The 16,335-nt window shown below is 42.9% G+C and overlaps 1 pseudogene across 1 annotated transcript; it reads left to right on the top strand.

Annotated features, from left to right (window-relative positions):
- The first annotated feature begins 584 nt into the window (after positions 1 to 584).
- On the top strand, positions 585 to 3,988 carry LOC104671923 (annotated as a pseudogene). The gene has a single exon (XR_749336.2). The product of XR_749336.2 is annotated as an S-adenosylmethionine decarboxylase proenzyme pseudogene (transcript).
- Positions 3,989 to 16,335: the final 12,347 nt, after the last annotated feature.

The raw sequence follows: 16,335 nt of genomic DNA, 5'->3' as shown, positions 1-16,335 counted from the left end.
AAAACCAAAATTTTAAATGCGATATCATTGAAACCTAAAAAAAAAAAAAAAAACACTTAGGTGTAAATCTAAGAAAATATATGCAAGACTTTATGCTGAAAACTACCAAATGCTGATGAAATAAATAAAATAAGACCTAAATAAATGGAGATGCATACTGAGAAGGCTCAATATGGTGAAGACAAACTCTCTGCTGAATTGGTATACAGGTTTATCCAAATTTCACCAAGATTTTTTTGTAGATATAGACAATTTAGATAGATATATTATAAATAAGATTGTTCTCAAATTTATATAGAAATCTGTATGGAATAGCTAAAACAATTCTGAAAAAGAAAAATAAAACAGGAAGAATTATCCACCTGATTTCAAGACTTACTATACAGCTAAAGTAATCATGACTGTGGCATATTACTCAAGGGATATACACACAGATCAATGGAACAGAGTAAAGAACGCAAAAGTAGACCCACACAAATGTGTTCCCCTGTTTTTTAACAGAAGTGCAAAAGCAACTTCCTGGAGGAAGGATAGTCTTTTCAACAAACGGTGCTAGATCAATGAAATAGGCAAAAACGCGCTTACACAGTATGGCCGGCGACATTAGCTAGCGCTCGCTCTACTCTCTCTAACGGGAAAGCAGCGGACTACAAGAGACTGAACTGTATCTGCCTCTATTTCCAAAAGACTTACGTTCAACTTTCGCTCACACAAAGCCGGGAAAATTTTATTAGTCCTTTTTTTTAAAAAAAGTTAATATAAAATTATAGCAAAAAAAAAAAAAAAAAAAAAAGGAACCAGAACTTTAGTAACACAGCTGGACCAATCCGCAGCGGCGGCGGCAGCGGCGGGAGAAGAGGTTTAATTTAGTTGATTTTCTGTGGTTGTTGGTTGTTCGCTAGTCTCACGGTGATGGAAGCTGCACATTTTTTCGAAGGGACCGAGAAGCTGCTGGAGGTTTGGTTCTCCCGGCAGCAGCCCGAGGCAAACCAAGGATCTGGGGATCTTCGCACTATCCCAAGATCTGAGTGGGACATACTTTTGAAGGATGTGCAATGTTCAATCATAAGTGTGACAAAAACTGACAAGCAGGAAGCTTATGTACTCAGTGAGAGTAGCATGTTTGTCTCCAAGAGACGTTTCATTTTGAAGACATGTGGTACCACCCTCTTGCTGAAAGCACTGGTTCCCCTGTTGAAGCTTGCTAGGGATTACAGTGGGTTTGACTCAATTCAAAGCTTCTTTTATTCTCGTAAGAATTTCATGAAGCCTTCTCACCAAGGGTACCCACACCGGAATTTCCAGGAAGAAATATAGTTTCTTAATGCAATTTTCCCAAATGGAGCAGCATATTGTATGGGACGTATGAATTCTGACTGTTGGTACTTATATACTCTGGATTTCCCAGAGAGTCGGGTAATCAGTCAGCCAGATCAAACCTTGGAAATTCTGATGAGTGAGCTTGACCCAGCAGTTATGGACCAGTTCTACATGAAAGATGGTGTTACTGCAAAGGATGTCACTCGTGAGAGTGGAATTCGTGACCTGACACCAGGTTCTGTCATTGATGCCACAATGTTCAATCCTTGTGGGTATTCGATGAATGGAATGAAATCGGATGGAACTTATTGGACTATTCACATCACTCCAGAACCAGAATTTTCTTATGTTAGCTTTGAAACAAACTTAAGTCAGACCTCCTATGATGACCTGATCAGGAAAGTTGTAGAAGTCTTCAAGCCAGGAAAATTTGTGACCACCTTGTTTGTTAATCAGTTCTAAATGTCGCACAGTGCTTGCTTCACCTCAGAAGATTGAAGGTTTTAAGCGTCTTGATTGCCAGAGTGCTATGTTCAATGATTACAATTTTGTTTTTACCAGTTTTGCTAACAAGCAGCAACAACAGCAGAGTTGATTTAAAAAAATGAAGAAAAAACGCAAAAAGAGAACACATGTAGAAGGTGGTGGATGCTTTCTAGATGTCGATGCTGGGGGCAGTGCTTTCCATAACCACCACTGTGTAGTTGCAGAAAGCCCTAGATGTAATGATAGTGTAATCATTTTGAATTGTATGCATTATTATATCAAGGAGTTAGATATCTTGCATGAATGCTCTCTTCTGTGTTTAGGTATTCTCTGCCACTCTTGCTGTGAAATTGAAGTGCATGTAGAAAAAACCTTTTACTATATGAAACTTTACAACACTTGTGAAAGCAACTCAGTTTGGTTTATGCACAGTGTAATATTTCTCCAAGTATCATCCAAAATTCCCCACAGACAAGGCTTTCGTCCTCATTAGGTGGTGGCCTCAGCCTAACCCTCTGGGACTGTTCTATTAAATTGCTGCCAGAATTTTACATCCAGTTACCTCCACTTTCTAGAACATATTCTTTACTAATGTTATTGAAACTAATTTCTACTTCATACTGATGTTTTTTGAAACAGCAATTAAAGTTTTTCTTCCATGAGTCCTTAAGAAAATGATTCCAGTTACTCATTTTGCATATTTACTATTTTAACATTATTGGACCCTGCATTTATAGTCCTTTGATTTCCTTCCCTCTCCCTGGTGTCTCCCCCAAGACCCCAAATAGAGCAATACACTGTTAACACTGTGGGTTTATATACTAATTCTATACCCCAGATGGGGAATGGAGGAGATGGTCCCTGGGCTTAATATTCTTTAAAGGGCATGGGAATTTAACCTCTCTTTTATTGTAATGTGCTCTTTCGGAAAATAGTTGATTCGCAGGGAAGACCCAGAGTTGTAGATTGAGATTAGGGTGTACTGGCTGAACTGTGGAAAACATACAATTCTGTGTTCCTCAGTAAATGAGATTAGCGTCTGATGAGTAGCACGCCTTTACTAACCTACTAAGTTTAAGTAGTAGTACAAAATGATTTTTTATTTAGTTAATTACCAGAGAGATTTAGCATAATTTTATTCTGGATTCAGTAAATCAAGTCAGCTTGGATCATTCACCTTAACTTTTCTTTTAGCGGCCATTTCCACTAGTTTCCATTAAGTAGTGTTCTATAAACTTTGATCCAAAGCAGAATCAATGTCTTTTCCATCTTGTGACTTAAAGTTCTGTGACTGTGATGCATGTGTGTTCTGACTTCATCTGTTCCTCTAACTACGGTGTTTCCCTCACCATGGCATTCGTAGGATGAAATGAATGACTGCCCAGAATGAGAATTTGTCCAGATTATTCAGATAAACATCATAAAGTAGAATATATGAATAAATAAGTAGAACATAAATAAAATTCCAAAATACTCAATGAGAAATAACTAGTAATATAGGCTTTCAAGAGTTGGTACCTTTTAGCTATATTTGCAGATACTCTGGGATTTTAAGGAACTGAGAAAACAGCAAAGTTGACTAAATTTTATATTTCTTGTCCTCTAAATATTTTGATAATTTCTGGATTGATGCAGTGACGTTTTTGTTCCTTCTGTATTTATAAATGAAACACCTTTTTTTAGTGTTTCTAAACCTAAAATCTACTTGGTTTGAAATCAAGTGGTTGGAACACTGTTTGACTTTTATTTGAAGCATGTTGTTGATTGAAAATTTCATTGAGGAAGTTTTCAGTCAGTGTGTAAGTTTGATTCTGTAATGAGCACAGCACCTAATATTTTGAGGAGCTCTGTTTTAAGGACCAATGCTTAAGGTGGACTTTGTTCGTAAACAGTATCCCAATAGATTTGTTGACTTGAGGTCTGTGGGGTTTTTTTTGTTTGTTTTGTTTTTTTTCCTAATAGAATTAAGAATTCTAATGTTGAAAAACTGCACAAATTTATATGGGACAAAGCCTAGAAAAGAGAAATGTAGATTGAATCATAATCTAAATCATGGTTTGATAGAAGAGGGAAAGTTTTGGTGCCATAATTTCTCCTTTCACTGGTATTGGGCTTAAACCAGTTGAAATGTATTTCTGTACCACAATTTACGCTTCAATAAAAGTTTAATTGTCTAGTGACATTCAAAAAAAAAAAAAAAAAAAAAGAAATAGGCAAAAACAATACACTTCGGCCTAAGCCTCACACCTTTTACAAGAATTATCTCAAGACACATCATATGTTTAAATGTAAAACATAAGAACTTTTAGAAGATAACATAAGAGAAAATTTTTGAGATTTATGGCTTGGAGAAATGTTCTTAGACATGACATCAAAAGCACCGTACAGTAAATGACCAATTGGCCCTCATCCAAACCTAACATGTTTTTCTCTGCTAATGATCCTATTAAAAGAATAAAAGCAAGTTACAGACGAGAGAAAATTATGCACCAACTACACATCTAACAAAGCGCTTATATCTAGTATATAGTTCTCAAAATTTAACATTAAAATACACTCAAATATTCCAATTAGAAAATGGGCCAAAGATGTAAAGAGACACTTTTTAAAAAAACCATTACCAAAATAAATTCTAGAATAAATGAGTTCAACAAGATACAGGCTCACAGATACAAGATAAATATTTTAAAATCAATTGTATTTGCATAAATACAATATTCCAATTAGAAAATGGGCCAAAGATGTAAAGAGACATTTTATCAAAGTGGATCCATGACTAATAAATGGGCACATGAAAAGGTGTTCAACATCACTGGCCATTAAGAAAATGCAAATTAAAACCACCATGACATGTAACTCCATACATATTATACCAGAAAAAATGAAATAAACACCTGCATATATGGCCCTATGAAGACCTTTGACAAGGTGCCAAGTCTACACAATGGAGAGATAAAGATAGTCTCTTTAACAAATGGTGCTGGAAAAAACAGATATCCACATACCAAAGCATAAAATTGGACCGTTTTGTTACAATATATGTAACAATCATCTCCAAATGTATTAAATACTTAAACTTCAAAGTCAAAACTCCTAGAAGAAAATGTAGAGGAAATGTTTCGTGACATTGGTCCTGGAAATGATTTCTTGGATATGGTATATAAAGTGCAGGCAACAAGACCATGTATAGACAAGTAGGATTACATCAAACTAAAAAGCTTCTGCCCAGCAAAAGAGAAACCAAAGCGAACAGACAACCTGTGGAATGGGAGAAAATATTTGCAATATATAATATAGGCAGAGTCAAAATCCAAAATACATAAGGAATGCCTATAACTCAACAGCAGAACAACAAATAGGCTGATTTTAAAATAGGCAAATGACTTCAATAGAAAAGTCTCAAAAGAAAACATACGAATGGCTAATAGATACATGAAAATGTGCTCAACATACTAATCATCAGGAAAATGCAAATTGAAACTACAGTGAGATATCACTGTTATAATGGCTATTATCAAAACAATAAATGATAACAAGTGTTGGCAAAGATGTAGGGAAACTGGAACCCTTCTACACTACGGAAAAATAAAATAGCATGGCTGCTATGGAAAACAGTACAGAGGTTCCTCAAAAATTACAAATACAACTATTCTATGATCCAACAATTCCACTTCTGAGTGTTCATCCAAAAGAATTGACATCAGGATCCGGAAGAAATATTTTTACTACTATGTTTATTACAGCATTATGAAGCTGAGATGTGAAAACAACCCCAAATGTCCATCAACAGATAAATGGATACAGTAAACGTCATATGCATAGGCAATGGCTATTACTCAGTCCTAAAAAGAAAATCTTGCCACATCTGACAACATGGATGAAACTTGAGGACGTTACACTAAGTGAAATAAGCCAGTTGCCGAAGCACAAATGTTGCATGATTCCACTTCTATGAATTACCTGAAATATTCAAATTCATAGAAGCAGAGAGTAGAATGGTGGTTGCCAGGCTAGAGGTAGGGGGAAACGGGAAGTGATTGTTTTGAGTGGGTACAAAGCTTCAGTTATACAAGATGAGTAAATTCTAGAGATCTGCTTATGACATTATGCCTTTAGTTCACAATATTATATTGTACACTTAAAATATGTTAAGAGGGTAGAGCTCATGTTAAATATTCTAATACAATAAAATATAATAACACAAAATGCAAGCGAGAATGTGGAAAAATTGGATCACTCATACATTACTAATGGGAATGTGAGTTCTTAGTCACTCTGGAAAATAGTTTGGTGCTTTCTTTATAAACTAAATATCCATTTAGTGTTTGAGCCAGGACTGCACTCCTGGGCATTTGTCCCAGAAAAATGAAAATGTTTGCATGCAAAAACCTGTACACAAACATCTGAGGCAGCTCGATTTATAAGAGCCAAAACTTATCCCAGATGCCCTCCAATGGGTAAGTGTGGTTAAACAAACTGGTGCCACAGAAAATTATTCAGCAATAAAAAGAAATTGTTGATACATGCAGCCCAGATGGATTGTAAGGGCATTGTGACTAGAAGAAAAAAAAAAGCCCATCTCAAAAGGTCACATACTGTATAATTCCATCTATCTAACATTCTCATATTGAGAAAATTATAGAAATAGAAATTAGATTGGTGGTTGCTAGGAGTTAGGGATGGTGGGGAGCAGTGGGTGGCAGGAGGGAGATCTGGAGATCTTGGTGGTGAAGAAATGGTTCTGTATCTTGATGGCAGTAGTGGATACACAAACTATGTATGTGATAAAATAAGCCATAACTACATACACACTTTGCACCAATATCCAAGTCCTGGTATTGATGCTACGCTGTATCTCATAAGGAGTAATCATGGGGAAACCTACTGGAAGGGTACACAGGATCTCTCTTTATAATCTTTGCAACCTCCTATTAATCTCCAATATTTTTTAAGGTCTGTGGAAAAGCTTCTGATTTGGTCTGATACATGCTGTGAAGAGTAAAAGGATTGGGCTATTTAATTATGAGCTCTAGGGGCACACTATTTGAAAATGTTTGAACATAACAAAGATCAAAGGTAAAAATAAATAGAAGCTAGTTGTATAAAAGAAAGAGATGCTCTTCGCCTCCCGAGTTCTTTCCTAGAGCCACTGTGCAGGAACAGCTAGACAGCATACAGCCTTCAGGACCATGATGTGCGTGCTGCCCGGGATCAGGAGACCCCAGATCTGAGCAAATCTCCCTGTGTCTGTGCAGCATCTAGAACAGCTGGCCCCAGCCCCCTCCTCTGTACACAGAGGCGGTGGAGTGACAAGGCTCCATAATGCCTTCATTCATCTCCTGGCTTCCTAGACTCACTACAGTAGCATCAAGGAGGCCCTGAGACATTGGCTATGCAGAGAGGGCGCTTTGTCCCTCGGATGCCAGCCTTGCTGCAATAACTGCACGTGGTCAGCATTGTATGGCTGGGCTGGAAAGCACAATGCCTGGTGTCTCAGAACTGGGCTTGCATAATGCATTCCCTCTGCCTGGCATCTCCATGCCACACGGGAGTGAGAGCAACTCCTGACGCCTGCCAATGCAGGGCTTGGCATATCTCATCAGAGCCAGGGAGCCAGCCGACTCTGAGCCAGGCCCAGCTGAGTGTGTCCGTGAAGACTTTCCCAGAGGCATGAGCAGCCCATCAGCACATGCAGCTGATAATGCAGATTCAGGCCAGATGGTGGGGGCTTCCAGGAAAGCGGGGTATGAGGAGGAGGACAGGATGAAGAGGGAAATGCCCTTTCCAAACAAAGCAGTACCCTATGGAGTGAACTTCCAGAACATCCCTCTTCTTCAAAATTTCTGTAAAATATACATAACGTAGAATTTACTATTTTAGCCATTTTTAAGTGAGCAATTCAGTGGCATTAAGAACACTCATATTTTGGGGTAACCATCACTACTATCCATCCCCAGAACTTTTCGTCGTGCCAAACTGAAATCGTACCCCTTAAATGGTAACTCTCCATCCCACTTCCCAGTCCTAACAACCACCATTCTGCTTTCTGTCTCTATGAATTTGGCTACTCTAAATACCTAACATAAGTGGAATCATGCAATATTTGTCCTTTTGTGTCTGGCTTATTTCGTCTAGCATAATGTCTTCAAGGTTCTCCCATGTTGTAGCATGTGCCAGAATTTTCTTTCTTGGCATTCCTTTTTGAGGCTGAATAATATTCCATTGTACGCATGCACCACACTTGCTTTTCCATTCTTTCTCTGATAGGCATTTGGGTTGCTTCCAGCTCTTGGCTACTGTGTATAATGCTGCTATGGTCATGGGTGTACTAATATCTCTTCTCTTTCCTGTTTTCAACGTCTAGGACATTCTTATCACTTCTCTTATAAATAGAGGCCAAGTTCTGCCGTGGCTAGACTGGGTTTCCCAATTTAAGCCTACTTCCAAGAGGCAACAGGGGCTCTAGGGAATATGAGGGATTGCTTCCTTAATCTTTCTGAGCCTCAGGATCTAACCTCTGAAAGGGAAATCATGCTACAGGAGGTATAAATAGCAGACAGAAGAGGAAGGCTACTCGTGAAAGCCCCCCAGCTTTCAAACCAGTGGAGGCTCATTCAATCCCCTGCTGCATCCCCAACAGGGAGGAGTGCTTCCCGAGAGGCAGAGAGCATGTGCATGCAGGAGCCTCGTGGTTCTGCCCAGTGGGAGTAGAGAGAACAGAGTGACTCACTTGGTGTGAAATCCAGAAGATTGTAGGAAGTGCAGGGGACAAAAGTCAAAGGGCAAGCGCCAGCGGACATGGGCAAGTGCCAGCGGGCACAGTCCAGCCCGAGAACAGATGACTGTACAACATGCCAAGATTTCACAGCGGGGTTCAAGGGTCAGACAAGAGACTGTTTAGAGATCCCAGAGCAAGACAGCAGAGGGGGTTCCAGAAGAGAGGAGAAGGGGCTTAGCTGCCGGGGCAGGGAACAGGCAGGCCTTTCGTAGCCACTGTGGTGGGGAGTGGGGTCTGGCAAAGACAATCCAGAGCCCCACTTCTGGAGAAACTCAAATATTAGAAGGTGGACTGTATGGGCCCATTTGCCCCAAGCAATTCTAGGTTAGGCCTGCTGTTCTGGCAAAATCATTTTCAAAAGTGCCACATTCTTGGTTTGGAAGATGAATTATAGGTCACCACAGGGTGGTTACTAATGCAGGAGCCAGCGCGAGGAATTAGGCCAAAGGTACACAACAAATGCGGTGTCACCCAGGAAGGCGGGAACATGCTTGGACAAAGCGGGGAGTGGGGTCTGCCTGAATGGTGCCCCCTGCCTGGGCCCCTGTGTCCTTCTTCCCTAAAGTTAGTCAGCCACAGAGCCTGGGGCACACTGACCTTCACCATGACTGTCATGGTGGGGTTGAGGGGGATGAAGGCTAGTATTGATAGCGGAGGGGATTGCATTCCTGCAGAGTGCTTTGTTTCTGTTCAATGAAAATTGCTGGAAATTTTTAATCTTGATACAAAAGTATAGAAGACTGAGTTGTTTGGTTTTTCTGTGGGTCTTGCTTGGCATCTAGCACTGAACTCAGTCTCAATGCTTTGGTTGAGACCTTCCCCTAAGAATTACACAAAGCCGTGACCTTTTACAATTGTTTGCTTGTTTTTACAAGAATGGGATGGTCCAGATGAGAATACTCAGGTTTGTCCTTTTTGTTCTGTGTTTTCTTTTACCATGCAGTCCCGTCCTGTTGGCACAGTTGCACAGCAGGCTTCGTCAGTGGGGCCTGGCCAGGATAGGCCCCAGAGAGCTGGAAACTTCAGGCAATCCTGGGTTTGCCCACTGCTCAGGTGAAGGCTCAAATTTTGCATACTCCCTTCCTTGTCTTGTTGCAAAAATCCTTAACAAAGTATCAGCAAATCAAACTTAGCAATATATAGAAAGAATATACTCCATGACCAAGTGGGGTGTTTTCCAGGAATGCAAGGCAAGTTCAATACTAAAAAATCTATCTGTGTAATCCACCATATTAATGGAGAAATTACATGATCAGATCAATGGATACAGAAAAAACACCTTTTATAATTTTTTTTAAACTCTCAGGAAATGAAGAGTAGAGGGGAACTTTCGCAACTTGATAAAGAGTATCAACAAAAAGACCTACAGCTAACATCACACTTAATGGCAAAAGGCTGAATACTTTTCTCCTAATTCTGGGAATGAAGCAAGGTCTCAACATCATCTGCAACTTCTAGCCAGTGTAGTAAGGCAAGAAAGGGAATAAAAGGCATACATCTTTCCACCTCGGGACTCAGCCCCAGTGTATTTTCCTGGTGCCAATGACTGCAGGGCCTAGCACCCAGGGCCTTGTTGAAGTCTTTACCTGAGGATTATCCAAACAAGGAGGCAAGGTAGAAAAGAGCTCATCAGTCCCTGCTTTGCCATGTACACATAACAACTGCCTGACTGTGTGCAAGTTACTCACCTCGGTGTGCCTCAGAAGTTTCATCTGTGAAATGGTGTAACAGCAGTACCTGCATCACAGGGTCCTTGTGAGGCTTTAAGGAATTACATCCTCAAAGCACCTAGAACACTGCCTGACCACATGGCAAAAACATGCAAGTATCAGCTATTATTATAGACTGTAACGATTACTCTGGGTTTCTTTTATAATAAGGAAGAAAAGAAAACATCATCAATCTCAAGTGAAGCTGTGGAACGCTGAGGATGGCTTCTTCTACCCCAGGCTATGACTCTTGACAGGGATTTTGTACTTTGACTCTGCATAATAACCATGATGGGCAGTTAGTTTCCAGAGGGGCAAAGCTGGAAGATGACCTTCTCTTCATTCCCCTATGTCTGTAACCTGTACCATAATCTAGGGGAATATACTGAGTCCTCCATCCCACTTTCTCATTATCCACTGAAGGCATTTTTCCCACTGCTTCTAAAACACCTTTATTTTCCTCCCTAGCTCCTTCCTCTCTCTCAGATGGCTCTTCTCCCTCCTCCTCACATGCCTATCATCTTGACTTTTCCACATTAAAACCCTCTTGTAACTGACAGGGACCCCTGTGAAACTCCAGGCAATTAATCGAACTCAGCAGAGCTTTTGTAAACCTCTGTAAAAACAGGCCACAGGCTCATGTTGCTCTCACATTCTGTTTAAGTGGAACCTACAGAGATCCATGTTAGGCACAGTTGTGAAGGAAACTACCTTTTATTATTTTATTTAAGGAAGAAATTAAAAATTCAGCTCATATAGACTGGAAAGAAAGAAAATTTCTTTCTACCCCTTAAACCTTTCTCCATGCTTATTGCCCACTATAAATTTTTTTTAAAGGCAACCAATGCAGTAAAACCACCACAACAAAGCTGGAGCAAATATGCTAGCCGAGCAGAGGCCAGATTTATGGTCAGAAATATGGAGTGTGTCTCAGCAGGGGCAGGTCATGAAATCCTATGAGCTAATATCAGAGGTGTGAAAACAGGCATTGTTGTTTAGTTAACTAAAGTCACACAATTAAGCGATTCTCAAAAATCAATTAGCCATATGTTATAACCAAGATGACATGTTTTTATAACTTCTCTCTGGATGTTTTATTGCCAGAGGATGCTCCTGTGGGCACTAGAACAAGAAAATAAACCACCAGCCCCAAAGTAAATGTGCAAAAATTCAGCCATGATTAATTAAGAGTCCAATCTGCACATGACGGAGTTGTGGAGCCGGCTGCATGGTGTTGGAAGGATTCCTTCTCTGCACCCCCATTCTGTTGCAAAAAGCCAGAGGTCATTTTATTTCTTTCTCTTTGTTTTTCTGTTCTTTTTAATTTAGCACAGACACAGCTGTGAAAACTGGATTTTCCATTTGAACTCCATATTTATGCATATAGATGATGGCTCCAAGGAAACGTCATTTGAAGAGCTTTCCATGGAAAATGATAAACGTATTTCTCAGGAGGAAACCCTGGTGGCATGTTGTTGTTCACCATAGATTTTGTCTTCCTGACATCCACAAAGGAAGCAACAAATGAGAGGCAGAGCTGGCCTCCCTGCCTCCTGTTGCTGTTGAGCCAGGCATGGGACAGGGACACAGGAGGACATGCAGTGGCCATAATACAGAACACACAGTAGGGTCCATTTTTCACATAGCCACAAATTCCTCCCCTTCCTGTACCCACCCCTTGGATCTTGGTCATTCTAGTGTTTTAGTCAACAGAACAGGGCACAAGTCATGTGTACTAGGTCGAAACCAGGTCCTCCGCACCCTACTAACGTTCTGCCCTCGTTTCTGGAATCCGGCAGCCACTGTGTGAACGAGGCCAGGTCGCCTGCTGGATTATGAGAAGCTCGTGGCACTGGCTCCCACCTCTCAGTCAGAATGAAGCCAACCTCCACACAAGCACGGAGGGCCCCAGACCAGTAGACCCCACCTGACCTGTCAGTTGACCCCAGACCTGAGCAGCCCAGCTTCCATCAGTTAGCCTGACCTCAACAGCAGAACCGCCCAGCAGGCCTGTAGACTGGCCAGTGCTGATAAATAGTTGTTTAAGCCACTTCCTGATGGGGCAGTTTCTTACCCAGTGAAAGCTAATAGATGTAGTCAGTCGCTCAGAGGCAGTGGTAGCTGTGAAACTTCCAACCACGCAGGGCAAGATTGTCAGCCTCTACACACCATGCTGGGCAGTACAGGTCCTGCTGCCTCACATTGCCCTTGGAGTGGCATTTAAAAATACTGAAGGAACTCCGTGCTGTGTAGGGTGGCAGGGTGTTGCCAGGCCCACATCCTGTTCTGTCACTCACTGTATGACTTTACATCTCAAATGTGAGCCTCAAATTTTCCATCATAAATTGAGCCTATTTCTTTAAAACTGTGCTTCTCAAAGTGGGGTCCCTGGGCCAGACGCTACAGCCTCACCTGGAAACTCATCAGCAATCCACCTTCTCAAACCTCTACCCACACCTGCTGAACCAGAAACCTAGGACGGTGGTCTAGAAAGTTGTGTTTTAAAAGGCCCCCAGGTCATTTGAATGGGCCAGCTCAGATCTGAGAGCCCTGCTTTAACGTGTGACTGTGAGAATAAAGTGCTATCATCTATGTAAAACATCTAGGACAAGGCAGACACTCAATTCATAATCAATCTCTCCTTTCCTTTCACTGAGTAGACTTAATAGGATGCATGAATGCATTTAGGTGTACAGAAAATTAAGACAAATTAACACATGAAATATACATGTATAAATATAGGTAAAACAGATATAAGATTGGACACACACATTGCCACTTATCCAGGTAGAGGTCATTCAGCTTAAGTTCTATAAAACGGACAGCAGATGAGACCCCATCATTTACTTTCTGCCTTGTCATCTGCATCATCAACACGTCAGTGGGGTCTTCAGAGGATCTTCTGACGGGTGAAGCCACAGAGTCATGTGGATGTGGTGCCCACCTAGTGCCTGAGGTGAGTGTGGGGAGTGTGCTGTCAGGACACACTAACTCCACGCAGCCTCAGCGGGGAGCTGCTCCCACAAAGCCTGGCGTCTGGCTGTGCTTCCCACTTTGTATCTACCAGGACCTGGGGAGAGGAGAGGAGGCAGGGCTGGAGGGAGGTAGGATGTGGAGCAGAAGGCAAGTCAGAGTCCTCCTGACTCACTGGGAGAGATGAGCAGGACATTCTCCATGCGCTGGACCCCCTAACTATCCTAACAATGCCCTGAATTATGGGATGTCTCGTGAGGTGCCACGTTGGTGCCTGTGAACGCTGTAGGTGTGAGTGATCCATGTTCATGAGCCAACACACAAGTGCTGCTGCATCCACAGCACATGGGTGTCGACTGCTAAATTTGGGTTCTTCTGTAGGAGCTTGTGCATACACAGAAGAGAGCATGGAATGAGAGATCTCATCACTGAAGAAACCAGCACAATGTGTGCCTGGAACCACAGAGGCATGTGGGCAGGGGAGGGCTGCCTGTGCAGAGAGGAGGAGCATGAAAAACAGAGAGGAGGTCCCAGAGACTGCCCCTAACCTGGTCTATGCCTCTGTGCATTTCCATGAATTATGCAATCCTGGGAACAAGCCAATTGCTTCGCCCAATACGGCCGTTTGAAGGCACTGGCATCTGCCAGGAAAAGATCCAAATGCTGTGGCCCCAGGACCAAGGAGGAGCCAAGGGCATTTGGTCTTTGCAAAGAGTTGTTGCCTCTAACCACAGGGCTCAAGTCCAGGTTCAATGGGGCCAGTGGGATGTCTAACTACAAAAGGGCAGCTAAGTTGGACTCCAGCTGAGCTGTCAGAGGCCAATGATAGTGCTACAAGGTGAGCAAGTGGCTACTGGGACCCACCGGGCTCAGGCTCCCTTACCAGAGTGAGCCTGGGCCTTGAGAGTCCTTCCCTGGGCATGGCCCAGCTGAGAAGAGACTCACCTTAGCATCTGGTGGCGGCAGTTCTGGGTGCTGGTCAGGGAGGGTGGGCTAATTAAGGGACCTGAGCTCCCCTAGCTGCAAAGCAGTCTGGAGCTGCAGGGATAGATGCTCCTGGGACCTCTCTGGCCATGGAACTACAGGAGACTCCATCTACCAATTTGGCCAACATTCAGGCTCTGGATTCCATATTCTACTCCCACTCCTATTGACTAAGATCTAGAGGAGATGAGGAAACAAGCATTCGCCCTGCACCTGTCTGGGGTTACTTCTCACCCTACAGAGTGCTGTGCCCTGACATCCATCACTTTACTCGGTCCATGAGAACTCCAAAGTCATGTTTTATTATCCCATTTACAATGAAAGAAACGGGGCCAGGAGCCACCTCCCAGATCGTGATCTAGAATCTCTGCATCCCCCGGAGGGTCCCCTGTTCCCCTCCCATCAAGCTACCCATGGTAACCACTCTTCTATCTCTCCAGACAAGGTTTGCTTGTTTCTCAACACCATTTGAGTGGAACCAAGCAGTAACTACTCTGGGGTGTCCCCGTGCTGTGTGTATGTGTGGTCACCCAGGGTGAGGCATGCAGCCATCATTTATTGGGTTGTGTTGCTTTGGTGTACTTTTTTTTTTTTTTTTTTTTTTTTTTTTTTTTTTTTTTTTTTTTTTTGAGACGGAGTCTCGCTCTGTCGCCCAGGCTGGAGTGCAGTGGCCGGCTCTCAGCTCACTGCAAGCTCCGCCTCCCGGGTTGACGCCATTCTCCTGTCTCAGCCTCCCGAGTAGCTAGGACTACAGGCGCCCGCCTCGTCGCCCGGCTGGTTTTTTGTATTTTTTTTTTAGTAGAGACGGGGTTTCACCGTATTAGCCAGGATGGTCTCGATCTCCTGACCTCGTGATCCACCCGTCTCGGCCTCCCAAAGTGCTGGGATTACAGGCTTGAGCCACCGCGCCCGGCCGCTTTGGTGTACTTTACCGTATGAACACACCACAATTTGTTTATCCATCTTACTGCTGTTGAATATTTGGATTCTCCCCAGGTTTTGACTATTTTGAGTAAGGTTGCCATGAACATGTCTGACATGCCTTTCGAGGACAGATATTTCTTTCTGCTTGGGATATACCCAGGGGTGAATCTTCTGGGCTGGGCCGTGTATACGTGTTTAACTTTAGAGATAACTTCAGCCCTCTAAAGCGGTTATCCAGGTTGCCATCGCACTAGGAAGGGATGAGAGTTGGGGTTGCCCTACACCCTCATCAGCACTCACTATCATCAGTCTTTCCCATTTTAGTTGCTCTGGCGGGGTGCAGTGGTATCTCCTTGTGTTTTTAATTTCCATTTTTTTGAGACGGGATCTCACAATGTTGCCCAGGCTGATCTTAAAGTCCTGGCCTCAAGTGATTCTCCCTCCTCAGCCTCCCAAGTCTCAGGGATCATAGGCATGAGCTTTAATTTGAATTTCTCTGGTGAGTGATGAAGAGCCAGTTTTTGAACTCAATTCTACTTAATTCCAGACTCAACCCTCCTCACTGCTCTGCTCTATAAGATTCCAGCAATGCTTTGGCCACCTCCCTTCAGCCTCCTTAGCAGAGCTCACCTTGGGTGTCCTCACAGGCCTTTCCCTACAGAGAGGCCATGACCTGCAAGAATGCGGGAGGCGGTGAGCCCCTGCTGAGGCCTGAAAACTGGGCATGGCGGGAAGGGGCAGGATGCCTCAGCAGCAGGCCAGACAGGCACCAATTCTGACAACCCTGACGCAGGGGACCAACACCTTGGGTGTGGGAGGGATGTGAAGGGAATGTCTTCTCAGAACATAGCTTGGGAGCCTCGTGAGTCACAACACCATGGGGTCCAGGGGAGCACGAACCAGGGGAGGCTCTGCTGGCTTTGGTGTCCTCCAGCTTCTGAAAGTTTCATTGTCTCAGTTGTGAGGATGTCCTTGGTTTCTTCAGGAGAAAGACCTTGTTTCCTCCTCACTAATACAGAAACAGTGAGGTTTACCCTCAGGCCACTGTAAAAGTGAGTTAGAGACCTTTTAAAACAGGGATCCAGATAAACAGGAAGCCAGGCTGTGGGATTATGGAAGGCACGGTCACAGGTGGGAGGGCCGTCGTCTGTGCCTCCGCAG

Source organism: Rhinopithecus roxellana, chromosome 11 (assembly GCF_007565055.1).
Source record: "Rhinopithecus roxellana isolate Shanxi Qingling chromosome 11, ASM756505v1, whole genome shotgun sequence".
Lineage (NCBI taxonomy): Eukaryota > Metazoa > Chordata > Mammalia > Primates > Cercopithecidae > Rhinopithecus > Rhinopithecus roxellana.
This window is presented reverse-complemented; position numbering and strand designations above follow the sequence as displayed.